This window comes from Lichenostomus cassidix, chromosome 15 (assembly GCF_008360975.1).
Source record: "Lichenostomus cassidix isolate B80296 chromosome 15, HeHo_3.0, whole genome shotgun sequence".
In the NCBI taxonomy this organism is placed as follows: domain Eukaryota; kingdom Metazoa; phylum Chordata; class Aves; order Passeriformes; family Meliphagidae; genus Lichenostomus; species Lichenostomus cassidix.
This window is the reverse complement of record NC_139496.1, coordinates 6,093,727-6,111,851: the sequence shown is the minus strand read 5'-3', so window position 1 is coordinate 6,111,851 and position 18,125 is coordinate 6,093,727. Positions and strand designations below refer to the sequence as shown.

The following is an 18,125-nucleotide window of genomic DNA, read 5'->3' as shown; positions in this document are numbered from 1 at the left end:
GCACTTTCCAGCTGATTAAGCCAAAGGATTGGGGGGAATTTCACAAACTAAATCCTTAGAATATGGAGAAGGGAGGGGGAGGAGAGAACAGCAATGGCTGAAGGACATTCAGCAGCGAAAGATGCTTTTTCCTGCTAGAGTAACAAAAATTCACAGTCACTAAACAAGTGAGAGGACCTTTTAACAGGAACAGCTGAGAGACTGATTTGAGAATGAGAAAAAGACCATTTTTACAGAGTGAAAAGCTCTACCCCATGCAGCTATTTGTAGCTGGTAGAATACACTGGATTTCTTGCCTTTATCACCACAAACAAGAGGCTGTTTGTATTGTAAAGCTGCAAGTTACACGGCCAGTACCAGTGTCTGTTCCTTTATACTTCATCTCCCAATTTTATCATAAACAAACATGCAGCTTACAGTTGCCTATAAATTTCATCCTCAAACTCTTCAGAACAAAACACCGTGTACTTTAATCTTAATGTACTTCCTATCAAAAAGATCCTGCTTGCAGGGTTTACAACTACTAAGCAGTAAAGTACTGGGAGATAAGTTATCCTTGTTTTACAGGAGAAACGGAGGGACAGAGATTAAATAACTTATCTAGACAGGGGGGAAAGTGACATGCCCCAATTTTCAACTCTGATTTTTCCAGCTTTGCCCCAAGCTGTGCTGAAAGTACTTTGGAAGGGCTCTTGAGCAGCTACTGCAGAGAAAATTATTTGCAAAAATTAAATTTCACACCCAGTTTTAATATGACTTACACCCTGATATTCAATGAGCAGGACGTGAAAAAACTCACAAGTTTAAACAGCTCAGAGAATTTAAAACTAGGTGCTTGTGCACCTGCAATTATTTTAATAGAAGGCTTTATGTAAGACCAGGACACTTCACAGGAGCTGCTGTACTCTAAAAAACATACAGTGCCATCAGTGCTCAGTCCAAAAGAACAGGCAAAGGAACAAGCAGGAGGGTACAAGAAACACAGGACAGGTCCAACTGTTTTAAGCACACAGAGGAGAGAAAACACATTTGCTCACCCATGGATGTGCACCCACACACACGTTATACTATTCATATACAAGCTGGGACATGATGGAAAGCAGGGAACTCCTTCAGCTACCAAATAATCTGAGTAACACCAGGCAGGAGGATACAGCTGCCTCCCTGGAACCTTTCTTCAGTTTAACATGAAGCTGTCACAAGAAAATAAATACATCCCTTCATCAAAATACTTCCTCACATATACCATCTTCAATCCCTAAATCCTGAAGACTGAGTGATTGACAAGGCATTGTTCCACAGACCCTTGAAAAGGTTATGTTTATAAAAACCTCTCTCTCTCACCAAAAGAGGAAACGCTCAAGCAGTTTAAATTTGGCGTAGCAAGAAACTTGCATACAGATTAGCCAATTTATTTGTATGATGTTGCGAGATACTGTTTTATTAGCTTAATTTGTCTTTAGCGGCACTGGAGACCAAGGTAACTACAGCTGCATTGCTGGAGCCTATATAAAAAACCCAGCTTTTGAAAAAATATCTTCTTGTTCTTGTACTTGCTACTCGGTTTTGTTTGTTTTTTAAAAAGGCTGACTTATTTGAAGCAAATGAAGCTTTTAAAAAGCTGGCTGGCTGTTGGCAAATATTTTATACCATTTCTCCACTTCAAAGACTGTTCATATCAGAGATTCTACAAAGTCCACAGCACACTAAATTGACACAAATCCCTGACAGAAACGGAGCTTATGTGTAACCTACTAGCAAAATTCAGCTACCTGAATAATTAATATTCTTCAAATTAAGATTTCACTTAGCTCTCTAGGTGTACAGTATTAAATATACTATCCATTTGTTAATTTTCAGCTTCAGATCAAAATCAGAGAGCAGACATGGAAATTTGGCACCAGGGAGGACAGAGTTTTCACACTGGCTTCAGCGAGGGACCACTTCACCCTTGCTCACTCCAAGCTGCTTCAGTTTATTCTTCCTTCCTTCCTCCAGCTTTTTTTAAAATTTTCTCCTTTCATATCTCTTCTGAAACACACTGCAGCACCAGTGAGTTCCCAGTTCTCAAACAGTGCAGTTGAGAACACCAAAACAAATGTAATCTGTGCTGCAGCTTCTATGAAGCTGGGACCACTTTACATCGTCTCGTCTGGTATCAAAAACAACAAACAAACCAACCTACAAAAGTGAGCCATCGTGTTTCTTTCAAGTCTGGAGAAGCTTTGAGAGTGAAAAAACAAAGCAGCTAACAGTAATAAGTTACACAGAACACCTCATCCGTGTGTTTTGCTTCCAAGGGAGCAAGACGAAAACGCAACATCAGATCCACATGAAATTCTGCACCTAATCTGCAAACCAGTTACCATGACTGCACATGCAAATTGGTCAGATATAAGCCAGTCAGAGGAATAATTGGCTATTTGGATGTACAAAATGACTAATTTATCACAGCCACCACATAAGTGGGTTTTTTCCTCCGCTTCATAATTGCGCCACTTAATTCTCCGAGTCCAACCTGGTGTTTCAGATGCAATCAGGTACAGCAAACACTGAAACAGGAGAGCCAGGCTCCATCCTGAGCTCCAGCACCACTGTGACACAGGTCCAGACCTTCATCTGTGCCCCACAGCTCCTGGCAGGAAGGCAAGGCACGACTTCTAAAGGTGACTGTAAGAAACCATTCATGCCCAGGAGTCTTAATCACTGCTTCGCAGGAACTCTGTAACCTCTGAAGAAGCCTGAGAAGCCACCAGCTTCTGCTGAAACCCCAGCGTGGGCTGCATCTTTGTGGTGACACCAATGCCACTTGGGAGCCTGAATCTCCTGAACAGAAAATCTCCAAAGACTGACCTTCAGCATCATTTTCCTGATGTTGTTCAGGCAGTGCTTTCTGTAACTTTATCTCTGCACAACTCTCACATTCTCCTGCTGAGAAAAATTTAGCACAGCTATCTAACCCCATCACCACCCAGCCTTCTAGTAACTACAACCAATACAGCCTCATTCTAGGCCCTCACAGCTAAGGCAGTAGCAGAGAATTTGTCATTTCTCTCCTCATCCAGGAGGTGATGGCCATCAGTGACAAACAATGTCCCTTCCTGGCAAACACAAAGACCAGAGAGCTTCAACTTTAATGCTTCTTCTGCCTACTAAGACACCAACTACATTCCTGCTGGAATTACTGTTAATTTCCTTTTAATACCTTCTTCCTGGGGTATGAAATTAATTCAACTAGGGCAGAATTGTAAAAGAATACAGGAAGCAAAGCAGAACAGGTCTTTAAAAAAATCTGACACTCCAATGCTTAGACTTGAAGGATGCCACGGCATCAAGCTTTCTAATAAACACTTCATTCAAGCAGGAAAGCCAGCCTTAAATATTCTCTCCTTTAGGCACAGAGCAAACGGATCAGTTGCTAGTAATTATCTGTTTCCCTGTACCTCAGACATTACCATCTGTGAATTGGGCCTAATATCTTCACACAGTAATTGTGAAGTCCTACATGGGAGTTGATGTACCACTCATTTCTTCTGAGATGTAAAACAAAACATCATCCCCTGCATATTTCCAGCCTAGTAAATAAGCATATCAGCCTCCCTCCTGCATAAAACTGTACCTGCTTGTACTAATCAACAGCTGTAGGTAAGATGGAAAAGTACATTTGTATATATGAAACTGTAAGGAAAATCCAGGCAAAAAGTTCTGTGTTCAAAACCATCTAATTATGAGACTACCAAGGGAAGTTTGGGAGTTTTTATAGTTAAATTTCAATCCCACCTTCTCCTCACTAGAGCTGGGAGTCCACGGGGTAACCAAGTGTCCTTTCTCCTGCATCTGGGGCCAAGCAAGCCCCTGGCTGCTGACAGGTTCCTCCCCTGCACTTCTGGCAGGTACCTCCCCATCCTCTGGCTCCTTGCATTCTCTGGTGAGTCCATCTGTGCTGCTGGAGGTGGGATTTGGCATGCAGAAGGAAAACCCCTATGCCCAGATGTGCTAATCCCCTGTGGCAACCCACTTCACCACCCATGACCTCGGATTTGAGGGTTTGACAGGGTCAATGACTGCCGTGCCCCAGAGGTTGCTTATGCTCACTGAAGTCTCCCATGTGCACACAAGAGGGGCCCTCCCCCTCTTTTAGCACAATTAAATGCTTTTTATTTAGAAATTTGCACCATTTGCGTGCAATTTTCTCCCCACACAACCAAGCTCCATTAAAGCCATTTTCACACAGCAGAGCCAGCGTTTAGCTGGGCTCAAACACTGATCTTATCCTCCTGACACTTTCCTCAATCCCTCTGTGGGATTACAGCTGGGAAAATGACACTGATTAGAAGAGCTCCTTCTTCCCCCACTCTTTGGATTTAATATCCAATGCAGGCTTCTCTGTAATACAACACATGCACAGGATACAGTACAGAAAGAAATACAGGAGGAGAAAAAGGAACAGAGGGCTAAAAAGGAGGAATTACTGTGTGAACAGAGCTACAAATGCCATTTACAGACTGAACTGCTTTTAACTTTCTGCCATCAAGAGGGTTAGATACCTCATCCACTCCAACCAGCCAAGCACAAAAAAGCTTGTCTCTTCTTTCTCCCTGTCACATTGAAACTAATCAGTGAAAACAAGGTAGAAACTATGTCCTCAGAGCAATTAAATTGCAAGTGAGGTTTTATCTTTCCCAGTAATCCCTTCTACCCTCAACCACTCCCCACTACCCCATCTACAACTAACTCCACAAGCTCAACCCAGGCCAGAGTCACTCCAGCACAATCATCATTTTACACCACCCATTTCACCCTCGACTTAGAAGATGACCTAAAACACAGAAAGAACATGTAGCTCTAATCCTGCTCCACAGGCTCAGGCCATATTTGCAGGGTTTCTTCAATCAATACACATCTGCTCTGCATCCCCCCTCCCCTGCATCCCTGCCCCGTGCCAGAAGGGCATTTGCGTGGCTGTGCAGTGAGCCAGATCAGGGAACCAGGGAATTAGTTTTCCTGGCAGCACAAATGCTAGCGCCGGCACAAGGGAGGTAATCGGGACAAGCAGCCAGGGCAGGAAAGGACCATCCCCTTCAGCAAAAACACATACTTATGTCAGATTAAAGTGGTCACAGCCCCAGCTCCCTGCTCGCCCTCTCCCTGTTTCTGCAGGCGTGGAAATTAGCCAGCAGCGTGGAAGATCAAGTAGTTTAGCTTTGCAAAAGGGTGTCCATCTTAATACAGAGCTATTTCCACTGTTTGTTTCTTCTCTCACCAGCTTCTCCTCCCTTTAAAAGCAAGAAACAATTGAATAAAGGGATTTGGATGCCATCAGTCACCGTGTTCCTGTGCCCCACGACGCTGGGCTGCAAGGGACTGAGGACAGCAGCACTGAGCTCCTAAATGGAAGGGTGCTAACATTTTCCTCTGGCAAGGTAAACAAACCCGGCAGCACAAAGATTGAATGACTCCATGGAACAAAAGGGAAAATAAGGTCAGACCAGGAAAAAAAAAAAAAGAAAAAAAAAGGAACAAGAAGCAAGTGAGATGAGAGAGATATGACAGATACAAACACACAGACCAAAACCCCCAAGAGGCTGCTCGTTAGCTCTGAAGCCGAGCACATGGAAAAAGAGAAGAATTTACTTCTTCCTCAACTGGAATGTTTGCATAATTGTCACTTTCAATTCTACATAATTCCTTTTTCTACACATTTGTTTCATGTCTAGGCCACCATGCATGAAATAAATCCCTGTCTCAGAGCACGGCCTGTCTGTGCGACTCAGGGTGCTAAGGAGATTGGGTTTCCCGTTTATTCCTGTATTACATTCCAAGAAGGTGTGAACAATGCTCTATCAGACTTAAAATATCAACCAACCAGATATCCACCCCGGCCAGGACGACTCTGCTTCAGCAAATTTTTGTAAAACCACAAAGCAAAATGAACGTGGTACTACTGAAGTATTAATTAAACACCATTTTCCCCCTTCCCTCTCTGGGACACAAAGAAAAGTGTGCCCAAACAAGCAGTGCCCAAACAAAAAATTCAACAAATATTTCTGATGTTTTAGGGTTGTTTCTTCCCCCACCCCCAGTTAAAATTACATGCACTCACTTTGGGGATAGGTTCAATTTCCTTCCCATTTAGTGCTGATACCCAGGTGCCCTATTAAAAAAGCTGAATTATAAGCTCAGATATTGAAATATCAACACCAATTAGGTCTTTTAGACACACATTTTTAGATGCTGTTTAGAAAATCTACAGTAAAAAGAGCAGGGGCAAAGGATGAACTTTCAAAATTAAAAGGAGTAGCACTTGGTAATTAGGCACCCAAATTCTCATTCTTTTTTTAACAACAGAGACAAGCCATTTCAGTGGCCATAGTCTAAAGAGGACACAATACTACTCCTTTTTTCAAGCTGAAGGAAGTAGAAAACAAAGTTCAAATGCTGCTAAACAGAGGTGATATTTAAAGTTCATTCAACTTTAAAGCCTGGCAGTGTATCATTAGAAGAACTATAAAGTCTAAAAAAAATTTCTGCACATCACAGTAAAGGTTTCACTTTGTAATTCAGCTGCAGCCCAAATTCTGACCTTCCTGAAAGGTACATGCAGCCCACAGAAGGAGACATTCCAAAGTTTCTGGTTTGGCAGCTGCCTGGGAAGGCAGAGCAATGGGATGGGAAAAACTCCAGAGCCTATTTCTCTTCCTTTCACCAGCATCAGGAATACATTGCAAGGTACTAAAATTCACTCTTTTTGAAAAGGCTTGATCACCAAGAAGACACAAAGCCAGGTGATTTTTTCTCCCCCATGTATTTTCACTTCCAGCCCTGCTCCCAGAAGCATTCCAGTTAAAGAGCACTGCAGGAACTGTCACTCTCCCCAGAGGACACAGCTTCCCGTGGTGGGACTCCCACACTTTCTGCTCCCTCACAGCAGAAATACCAGTCTTACATCATGATTCATCTCCCCCTAACTCAAAATAAATACAAGAATGCTCCACTAAGATTGGTAAAAGAAGCTATATTTCACTTTTTTCCCCCATGTCTGTATTCTTATTGGCATGCTTTATGTGTCTGGGTTTATGCTTTAGGCACAGACTCATTATTCCTACAGTATTCAGCAGAGACTCAGTGAATAATCACATTTTGCTTATGTTCAGAACATCGTAAAGGTAATACTGGGAAAAAAACACCAGTGACTTCATCTGCTAAACATGTATAAACAGGGAATGGGAATTTTAACGCACACATGCACAAAAGGAGAAAGATGTAAAAGAACCAGAGGAATTCACTTATTGCTTGAGACAAAAATCTATTCCCCCTCTTCAGAAGCTGTTCCTTTCTGCCCAGGTAAGCACACTGAACAGTGGAAATTCACCTGCAGACAATCAGAAGTACACAAAAAGCAAACCAAGGAGCACCCCAAGGGAAGACAAGCTTTATTTGCTTGCAGGAAACACCACCAGAAGCTGCCCATTTACCAGCTCTGATGCTGACACATCTCTGCATTACAGCATCTCACCACGCTGCTCAAGCCCACCCCAGGTGCAGCCCCATCTCCTGCCACAGCAAACCAAATTAATTCAATTTTGGACAGCCAGCACATTGTACTCAACACAGATAAGCACTCACAGTTTATACTCTGTCCTTTTTTGGGTCAAATTAACATCTTTGCAGATTCTATCAGCCTTACAAGTATCATTAAACATATCCCTGATCGGGCCACACAGCTCTATGCCAAAACTCCACTGAAAACATGCCACCAGGCGTGGTGTATGATTGCAGACAACATATCAGCAAACAGCTATTTAGTAGCAGTCACAGCTAGCTGACCTTCAGGCAGAAACTCGGTAACCTGATGATGATGACATTCCTGGCCCTGGATTGTCTGCAGCATTTATTTTGGCAGCAGTAAAGAAAATCCACTGATACATTTTGGGCAGGAAGCACTGATCAGGAAAGCAGAGATCTCTCCTGCCCAAGAGGGAGGTTGGGACAGCCTAACCCACACATGCCTGCTCCACCTGAGCACACAGCACATTGCAATAACCAGGACAAATAAGATTAATAATCTCACAACACACTAGTGTGGCCTCAAAGCTGCACCATGAGAGCTGCAGCGTTTAGAGAACAGCAACTCATAACCCTGAGCTCCTCCTGGGCACAGGAGAACCAGGCAACACACTCAGAGCCTCCACAACCCATTCATGCATTTCTCAGGACACAACACAGCTGAAGGTAAGAAGCCAAAGATGCTCTCTCTGGAAACAGCTTGTGTTAACTGTGTCTTTTTTTTTTTTTTTTTTTTCCCCCAGTAATTCTTGGGAACTTACCAAGAAAACAAACTGCATATAGCTGTTTGTCTGAGGTATCACCTGGGAGCTTACATTAGTTTACATAGGCCCAGCTACAGCAGTTCATAACCTCTGGTTTGGAAACAGCCTGTGTTACACCTGCCAAAACACAAGGTCATTTGCTAACCAAGGCAAATGAGTTTGATGTTAACACGGGGCTCCTCTATCCAACAGCTGCTAAAAAGAGCATCTTTCCTTGCAAAAAGCCTAAAAGTTGTACAAATTACTTAGTAATGAGCATGGGAACCTTTTCTGATTGAGTCCTGCAAGCACTTTTGCCTAGATGCAGCTAAAATTTTAATTTCCAAGTCACAAACCCTTTGTGACTTAGCATCATCCAACGATGTGGAAGAAAAGTCATGAGCTGTATGAAATCAAGTTCCAGCCCATGTGCAGCCCAGAGGCTCTCCCTGGTGTTCCATCAACCCTCTTCCCAACACAAACAGCATGGGAAACACCACTCCTGACACGAGTTCCATGGACCCTGCACTGCAGCCACCTCCACAGCACAGACAGGACCTGGGGACACAGCTCCAAGCTGCCACCGAGCAGGGACAGGCTGACAACAAACTCCCCTCACTGTCAAACCCACCCCAGGGTCTGCCCAGGGAGTGGGAATAGAGCTCAAACAGGGTTATCAGTTTGTCTGATGTAATCAACAACAGTGCCATGTGCACAGTGCAGCGAATGTACAGATCTCTGCGGAGTTTGATGGATGAGCTGATGGCAGGCAAGTTATAAAATCCATCTGGTTGGAAAACCATTGTCATTTTCAGCTAAAAATCGCACCAGCAAACTCATGTCACAACTTTGTACTACTCAGCGTCAAACCAGAATACCAGAGTAAATGGTGGCGTTCTTTCCTGGAGATATCTTGCAAAATATTCGGTAATTCAACACTAATAGCAGTATGACATGAGTTGTTTTCCTTTTTTTTTTTTTTTTGTTTTGTTTGTGGTGGGGCATTTTTGGATTTTTTTCCTTTTTTTTTTTGTTTGTTTGTGGGTTTTTTGTTGTTTGGATTTGGCTTGTTTGGTTTTGGGTTTTTTGTTTGTTTGGTTTTGATTTTTTGTTTTTGTTAGGTTGTTTTTTTTCAATGCACCAAGTGCTTTAGTTAAACCTGAGAAAAAAACGGAAGGCGGTTTTTGCCAATCTTGCAACAAAAGCTCTCTTGAGGTATGTCTGTTCTGCATCAGAAGAGTTTCCTAGCAAATGCATGAATGAGTGCTTCTATGAGAAGCGAGATTATAAATCCAGAGCATCAGGAAGGGCTGATGAAGCTTAGGGGAACTTAAGAAGCCCTAAGTCAAGGCCTGTATTTTAACTCTGGGAGGAGAACTAAAGCTCAGGAAAACCTCAGGCTCCATTTGCACCATCAGCAGAGCATGGCACTGCTCAGGATCTGCCACACAAAAGGGATTTACACACCACACACACCTGGTGTGGGGCAGAGGAGAAACATTTCATCAGGACTCTGCACAGGGGGATTCTGGCATCAGAGGCTCTCCCATCACCTGCTGCACAAACACAGCACACACGTCAGGGTGGAGAGACTGTTCCATCATGTCAGAGGGTGACAGGAGTTTCCCTGAGCGGCAATTCCAGCCTCCCACCCCAGCAATGGAACTGGCAGCTGAGGTGACACAGGCTGATGAAAGGACTTGCCCTGAGCTCAGCGAGAGGAAACTTGTGGCAGAGGCAGAAAGAAAACCCCGTTATCTCAACTTCCGGACCCCTCTGCCTAACCGCCAGACCACAAAACGCTTTTATTGTAGGATAACATTGCAACAAATAGCTGTTTTCTCTCAGCAGAAAACCCACTCTGCAGTTTTACTTTTAAAAATCCATTTTTACTCCAACTCCGTAAGACTGCGAGCCAGCCCTGTGACTCGGCATAAACAATTTCTCCCTCCTTTGCATGCCCCAGTTTTATTAAGTAATCCCCATAAAAGCAATTACTGAGCTTTGGACTGAAAAATAACTAGGGAAAAAAAAAAGAGAGACAGCAAATTCTGCATATCTTCATTTGCATATGGATTCCCTCCCTCCCCCTTTCTAAGGTTTTTGCCATGAGGTCTTTTATGTCTCTTTCAATAATCATATAATTATATGATTCCTAAAGTACACGCTGGCAACACTTCAGGGGATTTTAGTCATTACAGGTGACAAGACTTTTCTCTCATGTCTAATGCTCGCTAGGATTTCCTTCCACTTCACTCACAGATAAGATGAAGAACCAAGTGACACCCAAAACACTCACAGACAGATTTTGGGGGAATCAGCCCTTTTCCTTCTCCATTACAGATGCAGGGAAATGGGCAGAACTGAACTGGAATGAACTTCAATCGGAATGAAGCACTTTTTCAATTAAGCAGCCAATAATTTTTCCCAGGCACCACGTCCAACTATTTTAATGGCTTTCACATTTTTTCTTTAATTTTACAATCTGAAAGAAATGCCAAGGTTCCATCAAGGACCGAGCATGCTGTAACTCCATTTCTTCCAATGGCTGCAAGTTATTAGCAAGATGTCAAAACATCATAATTATTTTATATCAAGTTTGACTGATTCCATAAACATCTCTTAGCTGCACACTGTCCTGAGTCTCACTCCCCCTGAGTGCAGGTATGTGCTCAGGCTAAATGGAGTTAAGAGGCTGCACATCCTCTTTGACAGCAGTGCAAGAGACATTTATGAGCCACCAAAACATCAGCAGCAATAATGCCTTTTATTACCTGATGCACTTGATGTCATGGCAAGGTTTGAGACATTGCTTCCCTGCAAACTCTTTGGGGTTTTTGCTCCTCTCTGCAAATAAGAGCTCCCAGGAAAGAAGCTGCAGATTCACTAACCAACAGGAGGGGTTAAAGGAATGAGCTTGGTGTCCTCCAGCAGCCACGAGCTCTGAATTACCACTTGTTTCCCAACTTGGGCTGCACACTTCCTCTTAACTCCAGCATCTCATCACTAAGTACAGGCTCAGTCAGGGACACCCTAGCATCAGAGTGAATCAATCTATATTTAAAATTGGGGGGGAAAAAAGCAAAGCACCAAACAATTACTGTCTTATTTTTACAAACCTAGAAAGAACATCTGTTGGAGAGCAAGGCAACACAGTGATATCAAACCACAAACACCATAAGCTTCACATGCAGACTACAGGCACAACTGCATCATGCATATAGATTTTCTGAATTCCTCTCTATGACAACCTGTGCAGAAGAGAGAGCCAGGCAGGCTGTGGGCAGAGGAGAGGAGCCCAAGCACAGCTCCCTTGCCCTGCCGACCATGCACGGCAGTCCTCAAAATAGAACATTTAACTTCAAATTGCCATGTTTGTGTGGCACTATAGATAGCCAGCACCAGATTAAAAAAGCTTTGCTCTGAGCACAAAGGGAGAGACAGGAATGGTGCCATAAGCCCATGTTTTGCAGCCAGTGGCGCAGGGACATAATTTTGATCCGTTCAATCCCCTTATCCATGCCAACCACTGACCTTGCAGATGCAACTTTTGTTCAAGTTCAGTCCCTTTTTGGCTCGAAGCAAGACAGAGCTACAAAGGAAACACTCTCCATTCATCCTGGATCATCCAAGCGCTGTGCACACAGCTGTCCCCCTGCTCCTGTTCGCCAGGTATTTCTGCCCTTCACATCCAGTCACTCGGTACAAAATAATTAAGCTGCCAAGGGTGCCACTCACTTCTTTGCCTGTCCCTGGGGCTCGACACATCTGCTGGCCTAGCTGGGTGCAGCTGGGAGCCCCAGTGCAGTTTGTACCTGCCCAGCTTTCACAACTCTTGCACCAGAGGAACTGGACCGACAACTACGCACAGGTCGGGTTTGCCTGGGCGGCTCGGGAGCTGTTTAACCCTCGCCTCCATTTTAAATGGTTTTGGATTAAGAACATCAAGACAGATTCTCCTTTCAGCATCAGAGCAGGATTCTTAGTAGTTCATTAGTTTTGAAAAAGAGACTATTTCTCAAGGAGATGGACCGGGGCTGGTAACACTATGCTCCAACACTTTTCTGTCTGCAGAGCGTGGCTGGAACAGTCACAGCCCCTGTTGTGCTGAACACAGTGGAGCCAGGAGATATTTAAACAGCAAGAGCCACTTCACCTACATAAAACTCTTTTATACATTTACCATGATAAACTGGAGGCATTAAAGTGCAGTGAATTGGAAATTGTTCTCACTTAGAGCTGGATGTTCACCTACAACTGATACCAAGACGCACACCCTATGCACTGTATTTCAAATCTTTATTTAGGAAAAAACCCAACAAACTGCATCAAGCAGGAAACAGCATTTCAGTTCTGCTGATACTGTTCTCTCTCGAGTACTTGCTGCAGCACCACAGACAAAAGACACAATATTCCCCCAAGCTGCATCACCAGGACAAAGCCCAGACATTGGAAAAGCTGAAGCAAAAGCACATTTTGGCAACATTCCCCCCAGCCAAAGTGCACACAGGTTTGGGATCTGGGTGCATGCAGAGCCCACCAGACCTAGTTAAGGCTGACAGGGGGGAACAGCCTGCTGTGGCTGTGCCTGGAGAATTTCACACCTCACCCAAAGAAAGCAAGAGAGCAGGAGGATACCAAAAGGGGAAAAACCAAACCACCCCAAAACCCTTCTATCAATGTGCCTTCAGCCACAGTACTGCATCTCTGCTCCTAAATGGAGTTTTACAGAAGTGCAGCTGCATGACCATCAGCCGTTCTGCAGAGCAAGCAGGGATCTACCAAAGAAACAGCGTGAAACACCAGGCTGATCTCACCCTACCCAGCTCCCTTCTTCACTGCTGCTTTCCCAGAAACTAACATTGTGATAGTCTCATTCTGTGAAATAACTGAGATAAATGATAAAAAGTGCATCTTCTTAGCATACTGAGAGGACAGGCAAGTTTTCAGTTCTTACTAGACAAGAAGAAAAATGCACTACTGCAAGTAAACACTAACTTGGATCCAATATAATTTATTATTTGGGTGAAGTGGAACACTAATTTTATTATATCCCTTTTATTAAAAAAAACCAAACCGAACTACCTGTGCAATACAGAGTACCTTATATTTAAAAATATTTTGGATTATAATTACTTTTAATACTGAATGTATCTTTTGAATTTCTCTGTGATGGCTGGTCTACTTGACATTTCAGCAAACTTCACCTCATGTGTTGCCCCAGGTTTCAGACTGCCCAACAAAGACTGAGCAGTCACACCATGGGAAACGACTTTGGAAAAACTGGTAGGATATTAAGAGATCTTTCAAAACATCCAGACAGACAGAATCAAGTGCAATTTGAGTTAAAAACAAAACCTCAGGTAGGGATGAGGGTAATGAGGGTCACTGATGAGGCAGAGAATTCCTTATCCAGAAGAAGAGCTGGATCCTTCCCTACCAAACCCCCCACTCCACCATGGTTTGCAGGGAACGTTGCTCCCCTCAGTTCCTGGCCCAACTGAGCAGATATTTCAGCATTTCCAGAGCTCTCCCCCTCTGCTTTAGCTCTGCATTAACCACCTTTGACTCCTCAACAACAACAAAGATACCTTAAGTGCCTGCTTCAGACCAAATGCAAAAAAAAAAAAAAAAAAAAAAAAAAATCAACAGCTAGGAGAACAAATCAATGGAGACTAGCAAGCCTTGAGGAAAACCAAAAGGCATTTAGAGCCTTTAGAGCATCATCCAGAAAATCATTAGCTTTCCTGGGGTTAAAAGCACTTTTTAAGAGGAATAACTGGCCATCAGAAATGCTAGCTTGATATACCATCACTTGACGATTAAGTAGAAGGAAAAAACACTTAAATATCTAGAAACTTGTTTTAAAACATAAACCTACCCATGGAAAAAACTAAGCTGCAAAGCAGGCATAGAGAGAGATGGTGACAAATCAGAAGTTACATTGCTAGGTCAGTGGAACTAGCACAAAACCTTTAGAACAGGAAGCTGCAGTTAAATACATTGGTTTTCTTATCAATGAGAGATCAGAGCAACAGTAACAGGACAGTGTACAACACACATGTGGGAACAGCCTTATCAAGATGACAGCTGGAGAACTCATGGATTTTGTCCAGAAGCCTCCTTTCACCAACAGGCTTTCTAAACTCTGCTGCACTCAGGCACAAAGAGCAGAGGAGCAGTGCCAGTCAGCACTGCCAGACCTCTGGATACAAACAGCAGTAAAAGTGGGCAAAGCATTAATCTCCTTGGGGCACAGCTGGGCCCCAACTCAGCTTGTAAGGGCAGCATCTCCACTTCAACACCACGTGCAGCAAGTCAAGGTCTGCCCCTTTTCAGCTTCTACACATCTCCCCACACACATCTGAGCACAGATTCTGCACAAGATTCCATAAATAGGTTAAACATTCCTCAAAAAATCCCTGTACACACACACCCCCCCCACCTCAAGAAAGTTAAAATTTCCATTCAGAGCTCCAAAGCTTTGCTGGAATCTGTAAAAATGATAAACAACAGCCAAAAAGAAAACACAACCCCTTGTCTTTTCAACTACTTTGGGAGAACAATTGCTCTCAAAGATCGCATTCATTAACATTCTGATGAAGTTCCCTTTTAGCGCTGTTTTTCATACTTGAAAGGAACAGCTATGATCAGAGAGAGCCCTCAACTACCGACTCACTCATTTAGATTCTCTCGCTCTGATTCACCAATCACCTTCAAGAATAATTAGCAGCTTCATCTGAACGTAATGAATATACACACATGCTCACATCCATCCCATTCATTTCGGAAGGCGGGGAGAAATCCCCCTTTCCTCAGCTCCCCAGCCTTCCTGACCCCTGGCACAACAACCATCTCCAGCACCTGACGGTTTTCCACGAGCTGCCCATCTCACTGGCCACCTCAAGCCAAGAGGTCAGAGCAAACTGCATTTCCAGGTTAAGTCCGAAGCCGTGGTGAGTGGCTGGGTGTTAAAAAACCCAAAACAAAATACCACCACAAACACACACATCAGCATGAAATCTGAGCTGGATTTATACAGGAAGATCCAGGGAAGGAAGAGCAATGAGAAGTTTTGACTTCTTATACATGGAAAGAGACTGCTGCTTGTTTGTCTGTGGGCTTTTTTTCCCCCTTTTTTACTTAATTTAAAAAATATATATATCATCAACTCTGTCTTTATTTGGAAGATGGTAGGATAGGAGATACACAAGTCAAGTCACAAGTATCACTGAAACAAAACACATGATTTTCAGGTGACAACTGCCAAAGAAAACATTGCCACATGAGTACAAATCCAAAATGCTTAAAATTCACACCAGAGAGCTAAAGGAGACCTCAAAGCCACCCCTCAGTATTAACCTTATCTGCTCATACTCCCAGGTCAACACAAAGGAATTTATTCTATGAAGCACGCTTTATTTACAGGAACACCAATGGTGAGAATTCACTTCAGTGGGGAAGGGGAATTCACAACATGGTGAGATACAAAGAAAAACAAACCGAAAACCACCTCACGTCTTCCAAATGATTCTACCTTAAGTTCTGCCTAAACACTGAGAAATGCCATTTCCAAGGGGAAACCCAAAGCTTAGTCTATTAAACATAATCACAGATCATTGTAACATCAAGAAACAGACCAACCTGGAACACCACAATGAAATACCACATATGGCACAAAAGCTCCTTTTAGGATTAAAAAACTAAATAAAATAATTTCTTCGTTCAGTACTGTCCCTAGGCCATGGACTCACTTTTCCACTTTCTTCCCCGTCATGAGCATAAAAGCACAAAAAAAAGCACAAAAAAATTTTAAAATATTTTTAAATATTTTAAAAATAGCATTACAGCAGATTTTAAGTCCTCTTGAAAAACCAATGTACACCAAAATACAGATTTCCTCCAATGCAGAAGAAAACCACCTGTTGCAGCAAAGTTCACCAGAGAACACAGCTCCACACCATGCAAAATGAATTGCCTTCTCTGTCATTTACATGGGCATATACCGCTTTAAAGTAGTTTTGCCTTAACCATCCCCTTCCCTTGCTGCTGCATCCCATCTGCCAGACACATCACCTATGGTCCACAGCAGTGCTGCATGGAAAAACCAACAAAAAGAGTGGAAAAAGTATTTTCTTCTTTCCAGTGTTACAGGGATTTAGGAAATGCACACAATCATCATGTCCAAGAATACAACTCCAAATGCAACACACCTGGTTGGTGTGAAACAGGTGAATTCTGCTCATGCTTTTCCCTCTGAGGTGTCAACCACAATGGTTGCAGAGGTGCACATGTTTTCTAACATTTTGATAAATACAGCAGAAATCAGTTAATTTCAGGAGATACTGGAGTTTTTTTGCAAGAATTTTGAAGTGAATCATTTTGTAGAGACTTTTATTTTTTTTAAGAAAAACCAGAAGTGCTTCCATGAACAGAAGTACCTTGGGGTGGCAGATATTTAAGATCACCTTCTACCCTTGTGTGCCTTATTATCAAGGTCATGGTTTGGGTGATTCAACAACAAGGCTCACCCTATCTGAAAAGCCCCGAGTTTTCCCCCGTCAGCCTGGAGGGACTGCACTATCATTTGAATTCTATTTCCTGATAATGTGCTCATCATGGTAGAAAATTTCTGCAGGAAGATGAATTTTACTTTCTTCCTTGACAGCTCAGTAGAGACTCAGGGGTTTAATTGGACCTATGTGCTGATGCATATTTGACTAAGAGCATGCCCAAGAAAAAAAAATAGGAATATACAGACAGGTCTAGGGCTTGGTTTAGAGGCACACGAAAGCAGACTGCTCGCTCATTATCAGCCCTGCATAGGCAAAGTAGTTGGCTTTCCTGTTAGGACAACACCCCACAAATGACACCACAAAAAGCCAAAGAACAGCCATCACCAAGCTAACACAAACCTTCTTCCCTCTCCAGCACCTGCACACGCAGAGCTGCTCAGGGACCACTGGGCTAAATGTCCCTGCTGAGCAGAACTGCTGGCTCCCCCAGCCAGGGTCCTGACACCAGGGCAGGTGGCCAAGGCCACCACTCACACCTCCAAGGGCACTCAGGGACCACCTCTGGGACTCTGAGAAGTTGGTTGTACAGGCAAAAAACTCCCAAGGACCACGATGCCACCAGAGGCCTGAGGGACAGGAGGGGTGAGCCGGGGAGCAGCAAAGTCCACAGACAAAATGGGACCTCAAAGTGAGCCAAAGAGATTAAGGATGCCAGGGAAAATCTGAGAGTATTCATTAGCCCGTGCAGAACTCTTCACCACTGTAAGCAGCAATAGATACACAAGTGGCAGGAAATCCAAAGCAGGGAGAGCACCCAAAACTTTGCCCACGTTTTCATCATGGTGTGTCAAAAAAAGTGGGCAAAGGCACCAGAATTGCTCATGTTCACTGGGAATTCAAGTTATTACACCCAACAAGCAACTTGTTAGGTGCTTTCTCTCGACAACTCACTTCTCCCCCTCATACACAAACAACACAAAAATCAAAAGCCAAAGTCATAGTTTGTCAATGCCCCTCTGAAAATATTAAATTTCCTGCTCTGCTTAACTTAGCTCAGACAAGGCAGGCAGTATTTGCTCAGCAAATATTGTTTGTAATAAGTTAGACAAGCAATATTTTTTGCCAGCCTATTAACACCAGAAAAATATGTACAGTCAACAAGAGATGAAGAATTTGTTCAATTACTTCAAAAATGGGAATTACAACCGAGGGATTATTATCCATTTAAACATCTCTTTTCCACAAAATGTCAAACACTAGCCATTTGCTAACAATCTCCGGAGACAGATAAAGTAACATT

At 43.2% G+C, this 18,125-nt stretch overlaps 1 protein-coding gene across 23 annotated transcripts in view; it reads right to left on the bottom strand.

Moving 5' to 3' along the window:
- The window catches only part of FBRSL1 (fibrosin like 1), a 503,769-nt gene that overhangs the window by 483,898 nt on the left and 1,746 nt on the right, over nucleotides 1–18,125 (bottom strand). The gene's annotated exons all lie outside the window — the stretch shown is intronic.